Raw genomic sequence first — 6323 nt, 5'->3', positions numbered from 1 at the left:
CAAGTGATTCTCCCGCCTCAGCCTCCCGAGTAGCTGGGACTACAGGTGCGTGCCACCATGCCCAGATAATTTTTGTGTTTTTAGTAGAGACGAGGTTTCACCATGTTAGCTAGGATGGCCTCGATCTTCTGACTTCGTGATCTGCGCTCCTCGGCCTCCCAAAGCACTGGGATTACAAACATGAGCCACTGTGCCGGCTAGGTATTCATTTTTGGAAATAATTCCCAGTTGATGTGCAGCACCTAATTTAGAATCAGGGCAGTTTTGGGGTTTCACATTAAAAACCTAAGATAATATTGATACCGCTGTCGACTGAAGGAACATCAGGGTCCTTTGTCTTACACTGGTTTAAATAAAATGACACGGACTCAAGTGGAGTGGTTTTACGGACCGTAGTAAGTTCAATAGGCAACAAAGAGGGAAGCAGCTCCACAGTACAGAGACAGAAGGAAGGGGGCTACCAGCAGAGAGAGGGAACTCTAAGGTGGTGTCTGATTTGCAGAGGGTCCAGGAGATTGGTTTGACCAAGTATGTCATTCATGCAGCCTGGGAAAAAACTGGCCCCCCAACCTTGCCTTTTAATATGCAAATACAGGGCACCATGATGTTGTACACACGTGGGGATATGTGGGTATGGCCGTGATGCTAGGCACATGTGGCTACACGAAGAAGAAGGCGGGAATTGTCATACTGGGTGGACCCAGTTTCTAATGGCCTGTATTTGCATATCAAACATAGTGAGGCCCTTCAACCTGCTTTTCTGCTAGATAAGAAATGTTTCTGGAGCTGCTTTAAAAGAAAATAAAACTGGGCCGGGCGCTGTGGCTCACGCCTATAATCCCAGCACTTTGGGAGGCCAAGACGGGTGGATCACGAGGTCAAGAGATCGAGACCGTCCTGGTCAACATGGTGAAACCCCGTCTCTACTAAAAATACAAAAGTTAGCTGGGCATGGTGGCACGCTCCTGTAATCCCAGGTACTCAGGAGGTTGAGGCAGGAGAACTGCTTGAACCCAGGAGGCGGAGGTTGCGATGAGCCGAGATCGCGCCATTGCACTCCAGCCTGGGTAACAAGAGCAGAACTGTCTCAAAAAAAAGGAAAGAAAAGAAAAGAAAATCTTACCAAGGACCCCTTGTCCTCTCTATCTGCTTAAAATAATTTCTTAGTAACTCCCATAAAAATATCAAATCCTTACTGAGATGAGCTATTCAAATGACTATCCAGCATGCCATTGAAATGACTTTAAGATTTAGATTTGACATTTTTAAATTGATCTGGTGAATCATAAGCACATTTGAGATGTGTCAGCCTGAAAATGATTAATCTCTTCCTATCACTGATAGTCATAATGTTGTGAAAGTTATGAAAATTGGGCATATATTATTGCTATAACTTCTAATACACTCAGTACTTATTCACAGGGTACCATGATTTCATCATTAATTCTCTTTTTGCATTGTATTAGCCAGGTAAATATGAAAAAAATTAGGTAGGGAATGACACAGAGATGACTCAGAGAGAAACTTAGTTTTGATAATTTGTAAAACAAACACATTAAGAAAATTTTTATGGCTGGGCGTGGTGGCTCATGCCTGTAATCCCAGCACTTTGGGAGGCCGAGGCAGGCAGATCATGAAGTCAGGAGTTTGATACCAGCCTGACCAACATGGTGAAATCCCATCTCTACTAAAAGTACAAAAATTAGCCAGGCGTGGTGGCATGAGCCTGTAATCCCAGCTACTCAGGATGCTGAGGCAGGAGAATCCCTAAAACCTGGGAGGCAGAGGTTGCAGTGAGCCAAGATCGGGGCACTGCACTTCCAGCCTGGGTGACAGAAGAAGACTCTGTCTAAAAAAAAAAAATAAAAGAAAGAAAAATGAACATGAACAGTCAATTCCACCCAAAAGAGGTGAAGACACACACACACACACACACACACACACACACGTATGAAAGTAAATATGAATGGAGTAGAATGACTATGTTTTAAAATGAGCTAAAATTGGAATATTTGGAAAAGACGGTTCTTGACGGAGGACTTTGAATGTTAGGGTATGGAATAAACACTTTATCTCAAAAACAAAAGGTTNAAAAAAAAAAAAAAAAAAAAAAAAAAAAAAAAAAAAATTTGTGTGTGTGTAAAATTTTGGGCAGAAAGTTTGTTTATAGATTAGTGTCTCCCCTATATAGTTGAGCTTCAAATGGAGAATGGTTTAAGAGCTTGGAGCTTTTGTTATAAAACTTACAAAAATGTTATCTTCCTTTACTATTACTTAATTGTTCCAAACTAATTCCTTATTGAAGGTGCATACGTAAAGTATATGGGCAGAGCTTGTATTTCAGAAGTACGTTAACAGCACAATTAAAAAGTTGAAGTTCATGACAACTGACATGTTTTTCAGATAATCAGTCTGATTATATTTATGTTAGATCCTTTTGGCACCAGGCTTCTATTTCTATCCTAGTTGATTTAGTGGGAGAAGAGGCAATGGGGTATTTTGAGAGGATTAAGTTCTTAGATGATCTCTTTAAGAGCGTTGTTGCTGCTGTTTTCTAGGCAAGGACAATCAAATCACAGACAAATCCTTAATTCAGACTCCATTACCATAGCTTCCCCATGTGTGTTGACAAATGAGGAGTCTAAACCTTTTAGAATATAGAATTGCCGTGAGGCCAGAAACCAGACGGTCCTACTTTTTCAGAAGTCTGGATGAGTAAATTTAGGCTATCTAGGAAAAAATGGACTCATCAGTATAATTTCTCTTCTATGTAATTTATTTCACAGAGTTCTTCTTTAAACACAAGCCCCAACACAAAGCCTTTCTTGCCATCCTAAGACTTCAGATTTATAGCCATGGCCCATTTTTTCACTTCCACAACCACATGTTGATGACTGTGGGACTTCACTGTTTGCTATTCCAAACCAAATACACCAAATCTCTTTTCTGATAGTTTAAAAAAATTAGCTCAGGAAAATGTGAATCAAATGATAAAACAAACGTTTTATTGGTCTCACTAATCCAAAAGCTCTTCCTAGTGAAAACTCTACTATTCATGTATTTTCATTACATGCTTCTTAAAAATAGTTAAATTGTAATACTGAAATGTACTCTACTTATGATTTTGTTGTTTAGCTTAAAACTTTTAAATACATGTAATGAAGATAGATTAATATTAAAATGTATTTCCGTGTTAGTAAACTAATAACCTGATATGTCAATGTTTTAAAACTTTTAAGTTAGAATGAGATTTTATACCATTTATAGTAGAGAAACTGATTTAATAACTTAAATGAAAAAAAAAAGGTTCAAATTCTGGAAAATCAACTAGATAAATCTATGTAAATAACTTGTTCTTAAAAGTTTAGTATAATTTAAATTTATGTACGAAAATTGTATTATAAAATTATAATAAAAAAATCTAAATTTTAGATGTATTTATATCTAATAATGTGTTAGCATTTGCTTTGCTCTCTAAGGCAATAATGGTATATAAATCTTCCATTCATAAAAAGTTTGATATTATAAAGTTCAAGGAAGTTATCAAAGTATGATATATCTTATAAAGAAAACATATTACTTTCTAATCAAAGGACAATTATGTATAATTTTTCCAATATGAACAAGTAAAAAATTTATAAGGTTAAAGTTTAATTGAGTTTTGAAGTATGAATTATTCACTGTCTATGCAAATGAAAAATACTGGGAACAGGTAAACTTTGACATTGTTTTAGGCTGCTGCCCTAGATAAGTTGTAGTGATGTTTGAAAGAAAGCCACTGTAGCTTTAAATAATTTACAGATTTTCTGGATAAATATATCCTGCTGCTTTCGTCTCAACTGAGTTATGAATAAAGAGTGATATGTAGAAGGAATTCACTGCTGCATCAGATGCTTAAGGAGAAAGCTTCAATTATAGAGAATATTAGTGGGAGCCTTTTTTTTAGTTTATATCACAATCATGGTGCATAGCTCACAGTAGTTGTTCGATGAATATTTTTAGCGTATTAATGAATAGGTTGGGAATGAATTCCATGAACCATGACAATTAGATTATGAGTTACCTCTAGCTCTCATCAAAGAGAAACAGGCTTTCAAGTGTACACTTGGCATAATCCCTAGAAAGAAGTATATTTAAAAATGTTTTAAAGTGTTTTATTTTACTAAAAGCCTCTAGTAAAATGTTCATAGCATTTTCCACACGACTTACTTTTTTTTTTTTTACAGCAAGCCTTTTCATTTTTATTACTCAAAGTTTCATTTTTTATTCAGCTTTCTGACTCTGTGCTTGCGCCTTCAACACTTTCACCACGATTTTCTGCTCCTCAAGGAAAGCACGCTTGATCCTGTCACGAACACATTTAGCACACATGGAACCACCATAGGCCCCGCTGACATGTTTCTTTGTTTTGGACAATCTCATAAGAACTTTAGGTCTTACAGCACGAACCCCTCAAAGCCTGCCTGGGCACACGCCACATGCTGATGTTGGTGCTTTCCCAACCTTCTTGGTATAAAGGTAAACAATTCCATTACCAGGGGTCCGGGACAGCTGAGTTTTGTTAGAGGCGGTATTGTAGGAAAGCCTACGTCGTTATGTCAAACGCTGGACCATTCTGAGTGCCTGCACACAACGTCCCCGGAAGAGCACATGACTTATTTTTTTAATGATTATCAATGAGTAAAATCGATAAAAGTGAGGTTTATAACTTCAAATTTGATGAAAATCTCAAAAAGAATATCTATTTAGATTGCTGCTATGAGAAAAATATATGGCCGTATTTAAAATTTTAGCTTTCTCCTCACACAAATGGTACAACTGTTCTTTATCATAATTTTACTTGGTTGAGTAACAAATATACTTTTGTGTATCTTCCACTTCCTAAGGTTGTGTCCTTTCTTTTACAGTTTCTTATCAATGCTGGCAGACATCCTATGTCTGTCTTCAAACCCTTAGCAGAGTTTTGAAGTTTAGGAGGAGCTTTATTTGGGGTTATCTCTCTTTGCTTCTTGTAGTCTGAAGTAAAATAATTTGAATGTAAGAAACACTAAAAACAAATAATATATTGTCTCATGCCCTTGGTTTGTCTTCCTTTTCTAAATAAGAGCTGCATTGTATAGTGTGCCTGTGGAATTTTACAGTTTCCTATTGTGACAGAAATGCTGAGGGGACCTTTTCTATTCTGACATTCTGCACCCTTAAGATAAATGTGGCATTTGCATTTACAGGCTGTTACAGTGTAGAGCGAGTGAGGTGATTTGTTAAAGCGCATTGTAAAATTCAAAATTATTTTGTCATTGTTTGACATGCCTCTTGTCTGCTACTGATATAAGGATGAGAAAACTGGAAGAAAAAAACAGCTTGAGCTAAAGTACTTATTTAGCTCAAGTCCCTATTTTGCAAAGGAACATTCAGTGTTCGGCAATACCTTGCAAGTTTCAAATCCGTCTACCTCGTTGAGAAATCTAATTTTAGACATCATTCCAAGAAAAGGCAAGAAAAACAATTGATTTTCTTTACAAATGACTTGTTAGTTGTCTGTGGGGTTGTATTATTATGTACAGCATTTATTTCTCTGTGTTAGTACAAGCATCTATACTTGGCCTTGAGAGGTGAAAACCTGGAATGGTATGGAGATGGCTCTGCTGTAGTCCTGGTTCCTCCCCTTCTTAGCCATTGTACCCTCTGAAGAGCTTAGTCTCTCTCAGACTGTTTCACAGTTAGATGGGGATCAAAACTCTTCCCTGCTTTCTTTTTTTTTTTTTTTTTTTTTGAGATGGAGTTTCACTCTTTTTTCTCTTTTTTGTTGTGCAGTGGCGCGATCTCGGCTCACCGCAACCTCCGCCTCCTGGGTTCAGGCAATTCTCCTGCCTCAGCCTCCTGAGTAGCTGGGATTACAGGCACGCGCCACCATGCCCAGCTAATTTTTTGTATTTTTAGTAGAGACGGGGTTTCACCATGTTGACCAGGATGGTCTCGATCTCTTGACCTCGTGATCCACCCGCCTCGGCCTCCCAAAGTGCTGGGATTACAGGCTTGAGCCACCGCGCCCGGCCTTTCTTCCCTGCTTTCATCACATAGTTGTTGCAATGTATCTATCCACATTTTAAGACATATTTATCTTTAGTATTAGTAATTATAAGTAACAATAGCCCCGGACAAGATGAGCACTGTCTTTGTCAAAGATTTACTAGTAAGGCATGAATACCTGGCAGGCCTTTTAAGGAAGGGTATGATAAACACCACCAGGAAGAGTCACTTACCACTCTGCAAGCAAAGCTTCTCCTCAGGAATGCAGGGCTAAACATTATCCTTCGACTTTT

General features: G+C 37.9%; 1 pseudogene; it reads right to left on the bottom strand.

Moving 5' to 3' along the window:
* Positions 1–4225: 4225 nt before the first annotated feature.
* LOC108315641 lies at positions 4226–4614 on the bottom strand (annotated as a pseudogene).
* Positions 4615–6323: the final 1709 nt, after the last annotated feature.

The sequence above is a fragment of the Cebus imitator genome, unplaced genomic scaffold, assembly GCF_001604975.1.
Source record: "Cebus imitator isolate Cc_AM_T3 unplaced genomic scaffold, Cebus_imitator-1.0 Scaffold176, whole genome shotgun sequence".
NCBI lineage: Eukaryota > Metazoa > Chordata > Mammalia > Primates > Cebidae > Cebus > Cebus imitator.
This window is presented reverse-complemented; position numbering and strand designations above follow the sequence as displayed.